General features: G+C 43.5%; 1 protein-coding gene across 9 annotated transcripts in view; it reads right to left on the reverse strand.

Annotated features, from left to right (window-relative positions):
- Positions 1-20,400, reverse strand: part of SUGCT (succinyl-CoA:glutarate-CoA transferase) — a 660,405-nt gene that overhangs the window by 290,129 nt on the left and 349,876 nt on the right. The window lies entirely within an intron of this gene.

Here is a 20,400-nt window from a genome sequence, read left to right on the forward strand (position 1 = left end):
AGAGGGGACTGAAAAGAATACAATGCTGTACTCCATGCGTTACTGCTATGTTCTTGTTCTTCAACCTATGTCTCTGTAAAGATAACCTGTGGAAAAAAAAACTCATGTAATACATTGGTACAGTAAACTGGGAAGTAGAAGACACCTTCAGTATACTGTATATAAGTTAGACACAAGCTAAAATAAGACCCTTTTGGCGTTTATTAGGTGAGTAAAGCCCTATGGATATATTTGGCATTTGAGCCAGCCCATAAAGAGGACATGGGATGAATTTACTTTGGCTTTTACTGTGCTGGAAAACACCCACGGAGCTTTTAAGCTTCCTTTACAAATTACCAAAATGGCTTATACCTGGTTTTGCCGTGTTTGGGCGGTCTTATGGAAACTGAAACGCAAGCGTTCCATGCCTCTCGGACCAGGCACAACGTTAGTAGAGCACTAATCCGCCCCAGGCTTGATTTCTGGACTGGAAGAGCCTATTTCGAACTCTGGTTCAGAAAGAAAAAGGTTTTAACCTATTTCTTCCTCCTCTGCCTGCTTCTCTAGGGGTTTTGGAAATTCCTGCTAAGATTAACAATAGTATTGTCATTCCCTTAAGCAGTGAGGTCCAGGAGCCAGAAATTTTTGCACCAATGCACCTAGATTTAAGGGAGTCATGGCATCGGCTCCTTGCTGCCCCTCAGGATTGAGCCGAGCTAACTATCTGTTATCTTACCCAGTTTTCCTCATTATAAAACTGTGTTTTAGTCTGCTTGTAGGAGTATTGTGCTGGGGGGTTTCTCTCCTCAATTTGCAGAGCTTTTGTAATTCTCCTGTTTGTATCTTTCAGTAATATTTTCCAAGGATTCATTAGGACACAAATCTGCATCAATGAAACAACACTTTTTGTAGAGAATGCAAAACAAGACAACCAAATTACAGTGAATTCAACACCTGTATATCTTGTTGCCAAAGGATTGTGGATAAGGAGGAACCCACTTTCAGAGACATCTTTTTGTACAGTCATCTGTAAAGGAGCTCAAAGATTCCTTAACTCGTCCTGAAAAAAGTCCCAGAAGGGGTCATACCTAATCACCTTCACCATCTGAGGAAAAATGTAAAATCCTAGACAAAGTATACTCATCTTCATCTGATAAGGAGGAGGAGGAAACTGGGAAGTCTGGTAAACTGGGAACCAGACAGCATAGCCAAATTGATAAAGGCTGTCCAGTCTCATACGCAACAGCTTAAGCCGGGCAAGCCTCAATGTCGTCATCTAAAGGACTCAGAGCTTTCAAGATAGATGACTTAATAAGCCCTGAAAAAGGCTGAATAAAAGAATCCTGAGAAACCAGCAGCCCTCAGTAAAAAAAAAAGCCAACAAGGAGCAGTTAAATCCTTGGGCTAACCCACTATGGTAGATAGGACAGGTCCCCTCAAAGGGGTGGACAGAGCTGCTTTTGTGGTAGAGGTTTCTGAGGCCTTCAAGCGAGCAGTATCCGCTAGAGGAGATAAATCCTCCCCCAACCGCAAAGATTCCTGATGCCAACCCTCCTGGAGGAGGCCATTTCTCCCTATTTCTGTATTCCTGGAGGGAGGTAATCAAAGACAAGTGGGTTCTGAACATTATCAGGAGAGGATCCACATTGTCATTAAGTCCACATTCTCCAGAAAGGCAGGTGGTCTTGGAAAGCTCTATCCTAGAATGAATCAAACTATGCGCCCTAGAGCCAATAGTAGAAACAAAAGTAGGTGGGAGGGGGTTGATATATTCTTCAGCTTTTCTAGTTCCAAAACCTTCTGGGAAATGGAGACTCATAGACCTTTGCTATTTTAATAGCTATATAATAAAGAAAAAAATTTGTATGGGAACTTTAAAGCGTAACCGTCATTTCAGGGTCATTTTTTTGAAAACATTAAATATCAACAGTTCAAGCGATTTTAAGAAACTCTGTAATAGGTTTTATGTACTGAAAGAGTTAACTTCTGGACTAAAAAAGCAATCTCCCAGCCCCCACCCTCACTGCAAAAGAAGCAGGATTTCTCTGTCCATTATGTGTCTATGGAGAGGGGAGGGGCTGTTAGGAGTGACTGAGCACGGAGGATTTCTGCAAAGCACAACACTCTCTAATCTTTTCTCAGTAAATTCATAGATAAGCACTGACCTTTCTGAAACCTGAATCCTGCGTTTTAGGTGCCCAGAGAGTCTACAAACAGCTGACCTTCATGTCACCTCTTCCTGCTCCCTCATCTTCCTCAGCCCCTCCCCCCTTCATAGGCTTACAATTGAGAGAGCAGAGCCTGTCTTCACTGGCTTCTCTGTAATGAAGACGTGTTTGCCTGATAATGCACAGATAAGAAGTCAGGGGGGGAGGCTGGGAGATTGCTTCTTGAGTACAGAAGGAGGCTTTTTTGGCTGATAAAACCTATTACAGAGTTTCTTAAAAACGCTTATACTACTGATTTCTGCAATAAAAAAAAACATGACAGTTACGCTTTAAGGTCTGTAAGAATGACTCTAGGCAGAAGGGACTTTATGATGTCATGACATATACTTTCATATACCCAGTTTACAGAATCACAGAAAATTTCTAAGGATCGACGTCTATATTGAAGGACGCCTTGCCATCTTCAATTCAGAGTGCTTACTTTTGGCATAAGCTTGGTTCCATTCGTATTTTACGAAGGTTGTAGTTTCTGTGGTAGCTGCTTTAAGCTTTCAAGAGATAAATATTATATTTTATTATAGATAGATAGATTTATTTATTGTTTTATACCCAAGACAATTGGCTCCTTATTGCCACCTTTCCTCATTAGGATGGTTAATAAACTGGGCGAAGTCTGACCTTGTTCCCATTTACAACCAAAAGATAACTGGGGTTTATCATAGACTCTCTAAATATGAAGTTGTTTTTAATCCCAGCGAGGAATCTAAGAATCTAGGAGGGGTGCTGGTTCCCGGCGAGTAGTTGAGTATGTCTCAGTACTCAATCTACTGCCCTCCACTACTGAAGCATGCCCTCAGATCTAAGGCAGAGAAGACCTCTCAGGATGGAGGTCCTTTAACTCTGGAACAGGAGGAGGCCCGACCTAGACACGAAAGTCTCAGGACACAGAGATCCCTGACATAGAAGCCAGTGTTAAATATGGTCCCAGCCTTGAGAACCCCAGATGGTTGATTATTCACAACAGAGGACTGATCTGCAATCAGAGACACTGGCTGCCAGCTGAGCAAGCAGGAGTCCTGGAAGCATTGGTCATTCATGGTGAGGAGGGAGGGGAAGGAGTGGTGAGGCGTGCCAGAGTGTGGCACTAACTCCTCCTCTTTGACACTTCATTACAGTAGGATTGTGCATAATCCACTGCACAGAAAATTACCAAAAGGCACCTTGCTTACTAGGGGACTGCCAGCTACAGCACGCTGTCAGCATCTTAGGTACGGCCCGCGTGCTGACAAATTGCCTTTAACGGGATTGTTCACCTAAAAAAAATTTTCTTTCAATCAACTGGTGCCAGAAAGTGCCAGAGATTTGTAATTTACATCTACTGAAAAAAATATCAAGTCTTCCAGTACTTATCAGCTGCTGTATGCCCTGAAGAAGGTGGTATTCTTTGCAGTCTGGAGAGGAGAGATTTTCTATGGGGATTTGCTACTGCTCTGGACAGTTTCTGTTATGGACAGAGGTGGCAGCAGACAGCACTGTGTCAGACTCTAGAAAACACTACCTTCTATAGGACATACAGCAGCTGATAAGTACTGGAAAACAGATGATTTTTTTAATAGATGTAAATTGCAAATCTCTGGCACTTTCTGGCACCAGTTGATTTGAAGACAAAAAAAAAACATTTTGGTGAACAACCCCTTTAAAGGGAACACACTGCATGCTGCAGTGTATTCTACCATATAAGCTGATTGTTTCCTTCTCCCGAAAACATAGTTATATTTCTTCCTGCATTTAGTAGGAAGAAATGACCTCTAGTGTAGACCCCCTTTAGTAGATGGCCTCCAGTAAGTAGATGGCTCCCAGTGTAGTGTCCCTTCAGTGGATGGCCCCAGTTAGTAGAAGGCCATTACAGTCCTCTTTTTAGTAAATAGCCCCGGTTAGTGCCCCAGTCAGCCCCCCACTGTACTCCCCCCTTTAGTAGATAAATAGAAAAAAATAAAACAAAACCCACCTCCCACACACTCTCGGCGCTGCTCTCCCCTGTTCTCTCTTTTGGTCCAGGCAATGTGAGTTACAGACACTGCCTGTCAGGAGCGTTGACAGGTGGCCAAGACTTCCATGCAGGCAGCGTAACACATGCTGCCTGTGCCAGAAGTGAGAAAAGGGAGATGCAGCGCAGGGAGACCTGCAGCGACGAGGTAGGTGAGTTTTTAGTGCGCTCACTGGCCCTGCAGCTGCACATCACTCAGGGGCCCACTGGAGAATCATCTGGTGGGCCCCCGAGTGATATGCAGCTGCAGTAAGATCAGATGTGGGTGGTTTGGATGGTCACGAGCCCCCGAAGAGCATTGGGCTGCCGCTCAAAATGCTTACATTATAATCTGCTACGGCCTGCATACATCATTTGTTCTAGGGGCGTAGAATTTGGAGATCTGTTGGTTGAGAAGGATGTGTACTTGTAAATCAAACATTACATAATAGCATGCAATGTCAAAAAAGACAGACAAAAAGTAAGAACTAAAAACTGGTCTAAGGTTACACATAAGCCTGTGGTGGTTGACAACTACTCAGTTAATTTCATGCAGGCTAGCTGTCTTCTAGACCAGTGATTTTCAACCTTTTTTGAGCCGCGGCACACTTTTTATACTTAAAAAATCCACCAACCAAAATGGCACAAAATGACACTAAAACAGTACATATTATACATATAGTTAATAATATAGATTCTAAATGTATTTATACTCACTCAGTGTGAAACCTGGGCCTGTTTTCTTCTCCCCCCTGTGCTTCTCTCCTGTGCTTCTCTCCACCATACTTCTCCCCCCTGCTTCTCTCCTGTGCTTCTCTCCACCATACTTCTCCCCCCTGCTTCTCTCCTGTGCTTCTCTCCCCCGTGCTTCTCTCCTGTGCTTCTCTCCACCATATTTCTCTCCCCCCTGCTTCTCTCCACCAAACTTCTCTCCCCTGTTTCTCCCCCATCCCCATGTTTCTCTCCCCTGCTTCTCTCCCCTGTGCTTCTCTCCACCATACTTCTCCCCCCTGTGCTTCTCTCCACCATACTTCTCCCCCTACTTCTCTCCACCATACTTCTCCCCCCTGCTTCTCTCCCCTGTGCTTCTATCCACCATACTTCTCCCCCTACTTCTCTCCTGTGCTTCTGTCCACCATACTTCTCTCCCCCTGCTTCTCTCCACCATACTTCTCCCCCCTGCTTCTCTCCCCTGTGCTTCTCTCCACCAAACTTCTCTCCCCCATGCTTCTCTCCTGTGCTTCTCTCCACCATGCTTCTCTCCGCTGTTTCTCTCTCCCATCCCCATGTTTCTCTCCCCCCTGCTTCTCTCCCCTGTTTCTCCCCCATCCCCAGGTTTCTCTCCCCCATTGTTTTCTCCTGTTTCACAGGGGCACCATAGTTTGGGGAACTTTCCCCGCGGCACACCCGACCATGTGTCGCGGCACACTAGTGTGCCACGGCACACTGGTTGAAAATCACTGTTCTAGACCATTGGAGTAACTTTTATTTTAACTACTAAATATATATATATGTTCTGTGCACACAAGAACTTTGGGTTTACTCTTTATTCAGATGGGCCATGCTCGAACATATTGTTGAATATGGCAATATGGATCATACAATACAGTGCATAAGTGAACAGGAAAATAGGAAGCAAATGTGTATTCATTTATTTCCATATTCCTTAATCATATGTACAGTTTTTCCTTAACCTAAAGGAAAGGTAAACAATGTCTGTCTTGTTCAACATATCCCTAGAAAGTGCAGCCAAATAATAAGTCATTGTGGCTGATGCCAGGAGGCACTACGGTACATGTAGAAGATTTGCTGTTTGTCATCATATGTATCCTGCACAATATTCATTTGTGTTATTTTGATGACAATAAAACACAGATGGGAATGAGATTTTATTATCTGTAACAAAGAAGTAGGAGACAGCAGCCATTTCCTGACAATCAATCCCCCGATTGTTAGTCTAAACATTATTTTAACTTAAAATAACTTCTGCAACAAAGAAAAATAGTCAACTAGAAAACACACTTTATACATGAGAGACTATCAAATGTTCTGTCTGTTGATCGCAGACGCTGAAAAATTGCTATATAATATTTGATAAAGATGTGAAACACTATCCACATTTTCTATTATGCCACGAAACAATGGTTTGTTCATGAAGCTGAACAATCAATCATTTATTAGTCATACTTTGGCCTTAGGCTTGCATACATTCAAACCACAATCCGCAATGCATAAAGGGAAATGTTTATACAACCCTATGAAGCCAAAGCAAAATGAAGGACCCTGTTCTATTAAAAACACAAATTACTTAGAGCTACTTTATATTTAATTGAGTGTGTGGGGAGCTCACAGCAAAATTTACAACATGTTTCTTAGCTTTTATTTTGTTTTAAAAATGTCATTGTATAGGAGTCATGTAAGGAGAGATGTCAAAGTGCAATTCAGAAGACAGATACAATTATTTTAATTCCACTTTAAACTTCTAGTCATATATTTAAACATGGATTTTTGTTTTTTTCTGTATAGACATAATATAAAGGTAACATCATGAAAAATCCTTGAGTTGCAAAACAAAAGGGGCCACAAAACTTCACGTGTTTTTTTTTTTTTAGAGACATTGAAATCAATAGCTTTTTAAAGGCAATGTGTCATCAGAAAATTAGTTATTGTTTAAATATTGTTTTTAGGTTAAACATAATTTTAAGAATTTTTGTTGACATTTTTTCTAATTTTTTTTATTTTTCTATCTACATTATAAAATAATCCCGAGATCTTGCAGTTTTAATTCTCATCACTGGAGCTAAAACTAAGCTGAAACATCCTTTTGAGTCTGCTGTGATAAGAAGAGACTGCAGTAAAGTGATCTGTACAGCATTGCAGCAACATGTGACACCAGTATATAGATGGCATCAATACCAGACAATAGCAGCTCCCTGTGGAATGACCTTTTCAAAGGTCACAGAGCACACTCAATGATGTTTTACATTCCTCTCAAGGAGACAGAGTCTGTCTATTGTCGTATATGTCCATGAGTCTTGCTGTAAGGCATGTCACTAAATGCTGATAACAACAGCCGAGGCAAGATTGCAGCCCCCATAACAATTAAAGTCAGAAAATAAAAACAGAGTAGAGTTAAAGAACAACTTTTAGTATCTGACTCTAATTAGTAAAAGAGAATTTAGGTGACACATTCCCTTTCAAGGGAAACTGTCAGGTCCCTACCAGGTATAAAGCTGCAGATACAGGCAGATAAGTGTGGCATTTCAGCTTCCGAGGAAATTTGCAATTTTATCTTTCTGCAAATGGCCCTCAGCAAAGACAAAGTCATTGGTTGTTTTATCTCCCTATCACCTATCTACCTGTATCTACAGCTCTGTACCAGGTATGAACCTGACAGATTCCCTTTAAAGTAGCATTGCATCAGAAAATCAGTAATAAAAATCACAGAAAGTGGTTTAGGCACTGTATAAACATGACTGGTAGTAGGGTTGCATATTCAGTTGTATACACAGACCAGTATTGTTAAAAAGCATATGTTTTTCAAATTAATCCCTACAGGGTTAAGTCAATTTTAGGCCTTAAAGGGGTATTCTAGGGGATAAAAATTGCAGACAACGCCTTGTCAGACTAAAAAAACAGGATATAGCAACTGATAAGTACTATATTTTAAAATTGAAGTGTACTGTACCTGTCACAATGGGTTGCTTCCAGATCAGCAGCGAGATCCACTCATAATCCAGAGGCTTGCTCCATCCATGGATACAGAGACAAAATAACACTGTAATGTGCACAACCCCCATTGAATCCAGCGGGGGTAGCATGCATTACCATTTCATTATGTCTCCTTATCCATGAAGACTTGAACTTTCTGACACTATATGCTTTTTTAAATAATTTTTCTTTCTCTGGAGTACCCCTTTAAATGCCCATTGTCATTTCAACAAACTTTCCTTAAATAAACAGTATATCATTGTAACAAAATCTGTAATACAACAGAAAAGTTCTCTTTCTCCCCTTATTAGGTTTCTTTCCTGCTCCCTACACCACTTAGGGTGCCCTCACACACACTTTTTGTCTGGCGTATTTCAGGCCAAAAAAAAAAAAAAAGCCATAAAAACACCAATGCAATGCATGGTGTCCGGAGTACCCCTTTAAATGCCCATTGTCATTTCAACAAACTTTCCTTAAATAAACAGTATATCATTATGTAACAAAATCTGTAATACAACAGAAAAGTTCTCTTTCTCCCCTTATTAGGTTTTTTTCCTGCTCCCTACACCACTTAGGGTGCCCTCACACACACTTTTTGTCTGGCGTATTTCAGGCAAAAAAAAAAAAAAAAAAAAGCCATAAAAACACCAGTGCAATGCATGGTGTTTATTTCATGCATTTGCGATTTTTCTGGCTTTTTTTTTAGCGTTTTTGACTTTATGTGTGAATCATCATGGCCTAGCTGCTGGACCACAAAAAGGTGACTGGAAAAAATAACTTACAGCAATGGCGTTTTTGAGTGACCCACAAGCCCATTGAAGTTTATGATAGAAAAAAAAGCCACAGTTTGCCAGGAAAAAAAAACACCACATCCTCAGCATGCTGCATTTTGCAAAAACTGTCACAGAGCCTCAATAACGTCAGAAAGGAGAGAAAAACACTACCCTAAAAAAAGTATGTAAGGCAGATGATAAACTTTCATCGACGTCCAGCTTCGATCTGGATGCTGGTGTTTTTTGGGGGTTTTCCAGGGTTTTAGAGTAGCGTGAAGCCAGCCTAAGGGTACAAACACACTGGGCATATCCGCAGCGGAATTCGCAGCGGGACCCGCTGCTGATCCCTACCCTGTAAACTCTATGGGCAGAGAAACTCGCAGCAGGATGGACTTCCCGCTGCGAGTTTGTCAGCAGCCCGCCCTGTTAACCCCCTGCCGCCGAAGTGTATACATCACCTTCTCCACACTCCGTCTTGCTTCAGGGGTTCCCGGAACGTCCCGCTCGGCCAATCAGTGTCCTGCCACGCCGCAGCGCACTGATTGGCCGAGCGGGCCGTGAAGACGGCAGGAGCATGGAACAGGTGATGTATACGCTCCGTCGGCGGTGGGGTTAACGGGGCGGGCTGCTGACAAACTCGCAGCGGGATGCCCATCCTGCTGCGAGTTTGTCTGCCCATAGAGTGTACAGGGCAGGGATCCGCAGCGGGTCTCGCTGCAAATTTGCAGGGAGAAATCTGCTGTGGATAAGTCCAGTGTGTTTGTACCCTTAAACTATTTATTCACTTTGAAAAACTACCTTGTCTCTCCAAATATGCTGCCCATAGAAATCTATAAAGAGTGGATATCAGATCTCACCACAGGTGAGCCAAGATTGCTCAGAAATGCTCTATAGAATCCTACATGCTTCTGATGTATCTGATTGTGTACTATAGCAATGGGAGATAAGGGGGGACAATATAGTGCTACTTCCCATGTACACACGGCTTACTCTGAAACTTTATCTGAAATAACAGGTATACCTTAAAGAGGTTTTCTGAGGATTAATCTTTTTCACAACTGTGCTCACGCAGGTGTTGAATATAAAAAATAACATATGCAGTACTTACTTCCCAACTGTGCAGCACTTAGCTGGGATCGGGGTGGACAAGTGCAATTGACTGCTCAGTCAATCAATGGCCACAGTAGTTTCCTGCCTCAAAAAGTCTAGTCAGACCTCTAATCTCTGTCATGTAACTACAGGGTGCTTATTGGTTACAGTGGCAGCTGGAGGCCTCCTGATAGTCTCCATTCTTGCCATGTAAACTGCACTTTTACAGCCTATCTACTAGCAAAGCACCAATAGTGCAATAGATATTTACTGAAATTGACTTGTACACAAATCTTTAAAAATAAAATGAATCCCTGCCATAAAAAATTTAAAGCACCCCCCTCAAAAAAATAAATAAACATATCTAACAATATAACGTTATTAATCCCACACAGTTGATAGCATAAACATTGGGGAGGGGGACCGAGCGTTTGATCACAAAAATAACCAAAAAAAAAAGCAAAATTGTCCCTTGTATCCTAAAATGGTACTGATAAAAGAAAAAACACCAAAAACGATATAAATTATGTATTGTAATTATACTGACCCACAGAATAAAGATAGCATGTCGTATAGTTTCTTAATTTTTAAAAAAATTGGGGCACATTGTCCATTCTCTTTGCGTCATTATCGTGGCTAATTTGGTGTTCTTGCACATGGCGTAAAATTTTAAGCAACATTTATCAAGGTATTTGCGTAATTTTTGAGCAGCTTATGCCGACTGCACCTTTTTTAATCTTTTTTTACTTGTGGCTTCATGTCAGCTAATTTTATTACTGTCCAGAAATATGCAAAAGAAGAGCCCGTGGAGCCTCATCAAAGAGTCTCGAAACACAGGACTAGCCAGATATCCCTCGGGGAAGGACCCAGCCAAGGGGTGGCTCCTGTAAGGAAACCACCATATTAAGTGGCCCTTTAAGTCAATGTAATGACAAGGAAAGAACCCAGGCAAGGTAACCATCCACATACAGCTGTTTCAGGGTGTTGCCCCTCATCAGTGTGGAGCAGGATGCTGGCTAGGTGGGAGCAATGCCTAGCAGAGCCATAAGAGAAACAGATCGCTGATCTCAGGGAGACCAGCCAAACAACAACACTTCCGGCTGCTAGTGAAAGCGCTCAAAGCAGTGAAGTCTTAGGTGCATTACCCCCTGGGAAACATAAATATGCTAAAGAAAAGCCTGTGAAGCCTCATCAAAGAGTCTCGAAACACAGGACTAGCCAGATATCCCTCCGGGAAGGACCCAGCCAAGCTGTGAAAGTTTTTGTTTTTACAAAAATAATTGCTCAGCAGTACTCCACACCAACCTTGGTGTAGTTTTTTAACTTGCTACCAAAAATTGGGCAAGTACAAAAAAATGTGCAAGATTTATCAAGGCCTGTGCATCTAATGATAAATTTTGAGCAAGGTCTGGGAGTTTTTGAGCAGCACGGAAAAAGTGCAAAAATATTGTTCAGATGATAAATGTTCCCAATTCTCTTTATTCTGTAAATTGTTTTTATTATAACAATACCAATGTTACATTTTACCTACTTTTGAGGGGGGGGGGGGGGAACCTTAAAAAAATGTTTTTGTGTTGCCATACGTCACATATATATTAACATTATTACGTTAAAAATGTAGATACTAAATGAATAAACTTTTAAACCTTTTTAATACACATCAGAACCCCACATCAGAATATGAGACAGCTTTATATTTCTCATTACCGGGTGCCATTAGCACATACAACAGAATCAACAGAATCTGAAACATGTCTGTGTTTTAAAGCATGAAAAATAATTGAAATTGTTTTAAAAGAGCGGGAGAGAACCACTTTCAGTATATTATTATGTTCTACAACCTTAATATCCATAGGCATGTCCTATGTGCTCTATATTTGGAGGCTCAGGAGGCCTACATATTGGATGGATGAAAGCGCTGACCACAATGATTTAAAGCAACTTTTTACCCACAATCTGCCCCCCCCCCCCCAAAACCACTTGTACTTTCGGATAGCTGCTTTTAATCCAAGATCTGCCCTGGGGTCGGCAGGTAATGCAGTTACTGTCCTAAAAAACAACTTTTAAACTTGCAGCCCATGCCGAACTGGAGTATCTGTGCCCTAACTTTGCACCACCTCTCTGTCCTTCCTCCCCACCCTCTTCATAATTAGGAATTCTCCAAGCAGATTGCCTTCTATTCCCCACCTGTTGCAGCCCGGCACATGGGTTGGATCGTTAAGCACCTGTGCAGTGTTCAGCAAGGACAAAATGTTCCAGTGGCATTCCTAATGATGAAGAAGGTGGGGAGGAGGGACGAAGGGGTAGTTTTTTTTTTAGGACAATAACTGCATCACCTGCCGAACGGACCACAGGAAAGATCTTGGATTAAAAGCAGCTATCTGAAGGTACAAGTGGTTTGGGGGGGGGGGGGCAGACTGTGGGTACAGAGTCGCTTTAATAATGATTTGCATTAGGTAATGCTTTCAAAATGCATCATGTAAAACTGACTAATCCCCCATGTACCTGCTTTGTAACCCATTTCCTTAGTTCCGGACCGCCAGGCTTCCATCTGTCCCATTAGCACTGGCAGTTGGTTTTTACTTCACATGAAAGCAGGAGGGATTGTGGGAAAGTGTCTGCACTTTCTGCACTTACATTGCAACAGCCAGGTCACAGTTCAGGGAGGAAACCAGCGTGTGAATTGATCCATGGGGAAGAAAATGGTACAGGGACGTTACTTTACGAAAAACAACACATTTTTTCTCCTTTATTTATATGTATGTGGTACACTGATCTGATTTTATCTTTTTTGCTTCATGACACCACCCCTAGCTTAGTGGAAGCTCCTTGGTGAAAACTCTTTTGTGCCCCCCTTTCCTATAATTTTTTTATTTGTCTGTTTGTTGGTGTAGACAGAATTTGCCGCCATCCACAATCTAATGTATGGCTTTGTTCACATCAGCATCAGGGGCTCTACTGGACACCATGACATGACGGAAACCAAGCCATTAGGGCCCAACAGTTGTTGTTGGTGGCTGGTAAGGAATTCGGGGCCCCATGTAGGACTAAACGGTAACTAAAATAGATTATGAAACAGAAGAACATATGTAACCATCATCACAGAGTTTCCCCCCGCTCAGAGGGCGAGTACTCCATTGGGGCGAGTACTCCATTTATCAAGACTGGCGCACCCCCCCTCCCCACCTGCCCACAAATCAGATGAGCAGGGCTTAGGGCCCTATTCCACTGGACAATTATCGTTCAGATTATCGTTAAATCATTCAAATATAAACAATAATCGTTCGGTTGAAATGCAGTTGACGATAAACGACCAAATGAGAAATTGTTGATCGCTTTATAAGACCTGGACCTATTTTTATCGTTGCTCGTTCGCAAAACTTTCGCAAATCGTTCGCATTGAATAAGACATTGTTCGGTCATTCGCAGTAGATACGAACGCAATAGCGAAGAAATAGCGAAGAAAAAACTATCGCAAATACGATCATAAGTAACGATTAGCGTTCCATGGAAATGAGTGAACATTTTCAGGTCTTACACAATAGCGGTCGTTTGAGATCGTTAATCGTTAACGATTATGCGAACGATAATCGTCTGGTGGAATAGGGCCCTTACCCCTGGCATATGAGCAAACTACAGCTCAAATAAAGCAAAATTAAATGTAATGAAATGAAAGGAGTGACACAAAAACACAAAACTTTGCCCCAGATTCATCAATCTGTGTAAAAAAACCTGTTGTAATTTGCCCATAGCAACAAAAGCTAAGTTTTGATATCCTAAAATTAAATAAAGTTGAGCTGTGATTAATTGCTATGTACATATTATGCTATCTGAGCTTCTGGAAAATAGTAGGAGCTAAGCATGGAAAGGAAGATGGTGGTGCATCGGAACAAAACAATACATTGCCAATCTGAGCCTTTGTGTGAGCCTAGTCTAACCCATTTAATATATTAAAATAAAAGCCTGGTTTAGATAACTATTTTCTGTAGGGGAGTTCTGAATTAATCGAGTTACAGTAAATCTACTCAGAACACTAATGTTTAAAGCGAGAGGAGAGCACTCACAAAGATCGTCGCTCATTCTGGAGAAGCCAGCACATACAGTGGTTTTATAGAAAGGTATCTGGTAATGCTTCCTTTTAACTGCTGTTGTCCTCCACAGATTATAGTTTATCATTTATAAATGTATCATTTATTACCAAACTTAATTTCTAAATTACAGATAAGAGCAAATAATATATTTAAATTTAGCAAAATGTTGGGGGGGGGCATGCAGTTATAATAATATACATATAAGGCTGCAATTTTTGAAATCCATTTATTTCCCCCGTTTTAGCAAAAACGGATAAAAAAATAGATGGAAAGAAGGATGCATTTGTGTGCATCCGTTTTGATCCCTTTTTCCATTGACTTGCATTATAAAAAACAGATTAAAACGTTTGTTTTTTTTAACATACACAAAAATAAGGTCAGCTACGTTTTTGTGTATGTTAAAAAAGAATGCTTTTTGATCCTTTTATTTAAAATGGAAGTTAATGGAAAAAGGGATTAAAATGGATGGACACAAATGCATCCATCATTTTTTGCAAAAACAGATGAAAAAAAGTATTGCAAAAACGTAGCGTAAACTCAGCCTAAGGTAATGTTACTGAAGATCATCTGATTCACTGAATTCCCTGCTTCACACAAATTTACGAAGTCCGGCGTTTTTTTACGCCGGGCTTACAAATGTTCCCGCAGCTCCGGAGCTCAGAGGATTTATGTAGAGTCGCATTGCCTCTACATAAATCCCGTACGCACAGAGCCCGTCTGTGCAAACAATCTGAAACCTACGCCAGCTCAGAGCTGGTGTAGGTTTCAGTATCATTTTTTTCCCCGGAAAAATGATAAATGCGGCTCACGCAGAGGCCGAGCCCCCTCTGTAACGCCCCCTCTCCGCCCCACTGGTGAAGGTGGCGCACATCGGCCCAATGTAAATAAAATATTCGCAAAAAGACCTTTTTCGGGCCGATCTGCGTCGAAAAAGGGCATTTTCGCCTTTTAATACATGTCCCCCAACGTGTGAACTGACAGGTTACAAACAGGCTCTCTGAAAGGTTCTCTGTGGCCGCTATTTAAAGAATAGCGGCTGCAGAAAACTGACATCAGTTTTTCCTGCGGCCAGATGGAATCCCAGCTGGAGCGTATACTATGTGTATACGCTCACGCCGGGACTCTGTTTATTGCAGTACAACATATGTTGTGTACACACCACGGCCGTTGTTGCAAATTCCAATAACGGCCGTGATTTATACACAACATACGTTGTGTAAACATGGCCTAAGACTGCATAGAAGTGCACATGACTTGTATTCCATTTGCTCCTTTATCTTAGCCATATGTACACAGTTATAGTTTTCCTTTCAATAAATATACAGTAACTATGTAACAGGGTTGAGATGTTTGCAGTGTATGGTGGGAAATGTAGTTGTTTATATTTTGATCCATGTAAAACATTATACAAACCTGACATTAACAAGTAAAACATTTTCGGCTTGTAATATTAATTTAAGCCTCAAAACGGATCTGGATCTTGTTATATAAAATGTCTGATTAGATTTATTTCAGCTGTTGAATGTTTTGTACAGTAACTGAAGTCTTGGAGGTGCTTATTGCAGAAATACCTAGCCACCTATTGGGAAATGTTTGTATGTATTAACTTACTGGCCTCTAACTTGTAACGTTACACTTTTTCCAGGCAGCAGGACATTTTTCACAGAGAAGCACTCTAGGCATACATATTCTAGTAAATATAAAAAAAACACTTGTTCTGTGCCTTCACTATATGAGCCAGGTCTTCTATGTTTTAACCTATGGTTAGTAAAGTCACAGGCAATGGAAGGGGCTGACCATGATTAATACGTTTAAAAACCATATGAATCATGGTCAGCCCTTTCCATTGCCTATTAAAACACACAGTATAAACTTCTCAGCAGGGGCGTAACTAGGATTCATGGGGCCCCATAGCAAAAAAGTGTATGGGGCCCCCCCAACATATTACCTGTACCGGCAATATGGAGCTGTCCCCCTGCCTTTGGCAGCTCTGAGACGCTGTGCCCTGGGGTGGGGGTGGGTGAGTGGTAGCAGGCCACTCGGAGTCCCTGCTGGTTGGAGCAGCTCTGAGTCCAGGAGGGTGACCTCCATTATACTGACCACTATACAAGATGCTAGGGAGGCTGAATGACCCCATTATACAGGATGCAGGGAAGGCTGAGTGACCCCATTATACAGGATGCCAGGGAGGCTGTCTGACCCCATTATACAGGATGCCAGGGAAGCTGAGTGACCCCATTATACAGGATGCCAGGGAGGCTGTCTGACCCCATTATACAGGATGCCAGGGAGGCTGAATGACCCCATTATACAGGATGCCAGGGAGGCTGTCTGACCCCATTATACAGGATGCCAGGGAAGCTGAGTGATCCCATTATACAGGATGCCAGGGAAGCTGAGTGACCCCCATTATACAGGATTCCAGGAAGGCTGAGTGACCCCATTATACAGGATGCCAGGGAGGCTGTCTGACCCCATTATACAGGATGCCAGGGAAGCTGAGTGACCCCCATTATACAGGATGCCAGGAAGGCTGAATGGCCCCATTATACAGGATGCCAGGGAAGCTGAGTGACCCCATTATACAGGATGCCAGGAAAGCTGGTGACCCCATTATACAGGATGCCAGGAAAGCTGAGTGACCCCATTATACAGGATGCCAGGAAAGCTGAGTGACCCCATTATACAGGATAACAGGGAAGCTGAGTGACCCCATTATACAGGATGCCAGGAAAGCTGGTGACCCCATTATACAGGATGCCAGGAAAGCTGAGTGACCCCATTATACAGGATGCCAGGAAAGCTGAGTGACCCCATTATACAGGATAACAGGGAAGCTGAGTGACCCCATTATACAGGATGCCAGGAAAGCTGGTGACCCCATTATACAGGATAACAGGGAAGCTGTCTGACCCCATTATACAGGATGCCAGGGAAGCTGGTGACCCCATTATACAGGATGCCAGGAAAGCTGAGTGACCCCATTATACAGGATGCCAGGAAAGCTGAGTGACCCCATTATACAGGATAACAGGGAAGCTGGTGACCCCATTATACAGGATGCCAGGGAGGCTGAGTGACCCCCATTATACAGGATGCCAGGGAAGCTGCTGACCCCCATTATACAGGATGCCAGGGAGGCTGGTGACCCCATTATACAGGATGCCAGGGAAGCTGTCTGACCCCATTATACAGGATGCCAGGGAAGCTGGTGACCCCATTATACAGGATGCCAGGGAAGCTGGTGACCCCATTATACAGGATAACAGGGAAGCTGGTGACCCCATTATACAGGATGCCAGGGAGGCTGGTGACCCCATTATACAGGATGCCAGGGAAGCTGTCTGACCCCATTATACAGGATGCCAGGGAAGCTGCTGACCCCCATTATACAGGATGCCAGGGAGGCTGGTGACCCCATTATACAGGATGCCAGGGAAGCTGTCTGACCCCATTATACAGGATGACAGGGAAGCTGGTGACCCCATTATACAGGATGCCAGGGAAGCTGTCTGATCCCATTATACAGGATGCCAGGGAAGCTGGTGACCCCATTATACAGGATGCCAGGGAAGCTGTCTGACCCCATTATACAGGATGCCAGGGAAGCTGGTGACCCCATTATACAGGATGCCAGGGAAGCTGGTGACCCCATTATACAGGATAACAGGGAGGCTGGTGACCCCATTATACAGGATGCCAGGGAAGCTGTCTGACCCCATTATACAGGATGCCAGGGAAGCTGGTGACCCCATTATACAGGATGCCAGGGAAGCTGGTGACCCCATTATACAGGATGCCAGGGAGGCTGTCTGACCCCATTATACAGGATACCAGGGAAGCTGGTGACCCCATTATACAGGATGCCAGGGAAGCTGGTGACCCCATTATACAGGATGCCAGGAAAGCTGAGTGACCCCAATATACAGGATGCCAGGGAAGCTGAGTGACCCCCATTATACAGGATGCCAGGGAATCTGAGTGTCTTCCAGCTGGCAGTGATAGTTACCATCTTCCTGCTGTGTCTCCTCCTCAGGCCCTATGCACTCTGCCATGAGCGAATATCCCACCCGCGGTGGGCGCTAGGGGCGGGGCTTGCCGCAATGGGGGCGGGGCTTAGCGGAACGTCCCGGGACTGTTCCACTTGTGGAGAGGGGGACACTGGTGCAGGATGCTCTGAGCCTGTGTCCGGGGGAGGTGTAGAGGTGTTTCAGAGGGGATTGCAGACGCTCCCTCCTGCATCTCTGGCAGGGTGCTTTGCTATCAGTAGCGTAGCTACCTTAAAGACAGGGGAGACGGGCAAGGCGGCCCCCGGGCCCCCTGTAGTCCGGGGCCCCATAGCAACTGCCTTCCCTGCCTTCATGGTAGCTACGCCATTGCTTCTCAGTATAAATCAACAATTGCTGATGCACTGTGCCTAGAACATGAGTTGAATAGGCCATATTAATTATATTTTCAGGAAAAAATAAAATAAAAAATATTAGATTGATTGCTATGACTAAACTAGGAGATTGCTGTGCCCATGCACCTTCAATAGCTGTCCTGTCCATATACCTGTACAGAGTATATATAAGAAGGAGGGATGGTTTATGTCCACTGAGAACAAAATGACTGTAATTGACCTTTTCCCCTTACATCATCTACTGAGGTCAGCAAAACCCAACTTGTATCAGCCTCTGTGTACCTTTAGGCTATGCTCACACAATAATAATGGCTATTTGCGCTTATTTTTAAAGTGTGTGAACATAGCCATAAGCTAACCATACAGATAAGATAAAAGTCGGCCAAACCTGCCAACTTCTTCTTAACTGTACCCTAATGGCAGATGTCAGCAGTAAAGAGATGCAGAATATCTTGTATTTTCAGCAGATGCTATGTCCCTGCATAAAATATGGACACTTTCAGAGAATTTGTAATTTTGACATCATTCAGTTCACTAAAGGCTAAAGAACTCTTAAAAAGTCCTTTTTATAATCCTTAGGGTAGATTCACATGTAATGCTGTGCATATTGTTGAAATCAACTGCAATACTTACCAATAGTGTCTATAGTCCCGCAATCTCACAGCAGATTTTGATTACACTGCGATAATGTAGTGCCAACTTTCTTTAACTACTTCAATGTCGGGTCAGTAAAAATAATAAAGACACCATGCTTACCCGCTCCTGTTCCTCTGGCACACTTGAGTCTGCTTCTTTGGGTCCTGACTCTTTGATTCTGCGGTCCTGCAGGGGGCGGCAAAATGTTCCCCCTGCTGTCATTTAAGTTAAGTTTCACTTAACAAAAATGACAGCAGGCCTGCAGCCGTTCACCTGTCCTGCCACCCAAGCTAACCTCTGTCCCCCACGTCCCGCTGGGCTCGCCCGATTTCACCCAGCAGCTCTCATCGCCCTCCAGGCTGTGGTGAGTGCTCGGGGTCACGCTGTGGCGATTTGCCGGCCTGGGGTGGGGGGGTGTTGGCGGCGGTTCCGGGTGGGGGCGCTAGTGAGGGGGCCAGCAGTCTGAGGTTTGTCTCAGGAGACAGAGAACCCAGGATTGCCCTGTATATATATATATATAGGGAAATGATGTTCCAGGTAAACACCTACAAAAGACATGGGGAAAATCCCCCCCAAAAAAGGTTCGATTTCCAGAGGCGACAAGTCTTCTTTACCATAAGAACTGGGAATCCATTGAACAATCTACACCAGGAGCAAGTCATAGTGAAAGGAAGGGCTATAGAATTTACCCATCATCCCCCCCCCCCCCCATTCATCACCTCCCTTGGTTAAACCTTACTATGTAAGTTGCCCTACTTGGTCTTTAAAATAGTCTCAATAATTCTTCTGTAAATATCATTTTTTATAACATTCATTTCCCTTACGTCCTATTAGCATCACAACAGATGGGGTGTTCTTCGCCCCTATGAGCTCACAGGACGAAGGAATTTTAATGAAATCAGACTTGTAACTCCACCCCCTGGAGGCGATATCTTGGTGTCAGACCCCCTCTACCTCAGTTATTTTCTTTCGTCCCTTGAAGCTGCAGGACGTGGACGATCATCTTTCGGGCACCTGGACCTCCGCTGTGCTGCAGTGTGTGGACCAAGCCCAGAATTCATCTTTCCAGCGCCCCTGCTGTCTTCAGCCTGTTGGCGTTTTTTGTGTCTCCAGTCAGGGGCGCCGCCATGTTTCCGGAGTCCGGCCGGACCGGAAATGAAGTCGCGCGGTGACGTACTTCCGGTTTTGCCGGCCTGTGGAGAAAACGGAGTTCTTTCTCCTGTAATAGGTAGGTTGCAGCAGCGGTTTGCTGCTAGATTGTAATAGGAAGGATCCTGTACCGTATTTTTTTTGTTCCGGATTCATTCGCGCTCGGCCGCCCAGGGGGTGTGGCCTATTAATTTCGCACCATCGCGGCCATTTAAACCCGGCTGTCACAGCGGCCAGTGCTGCCTGTGGATCCTGTGGTGTGATTACTGTGTCTGTCAGGATTACCAGTCTAACCCCCTGTGACGATTCTGACACTCTGTTAAGGGTGAGTCTTTTGGGGCAAAGTTGGAATGCAGTACTTGTTACATGATTTTAA

The sequence above is a fragment of the Dendropsophus ebraccatus genome, chromosome 2, assembly GCF_027789765.1.
Source record: "Dendropsophus ebraccatus isolate aDenEbr1 chromosome 2, aDenEbr1.pat, whole genome shotgun sequence".
In the NCBI taxonomy this organism is placed as follows: Eukaryota; Metazoa; Chordata; class Amphibia; order Anura; family Hylidae; genus Dendropsophus; species Dendropsophus ebraccatus.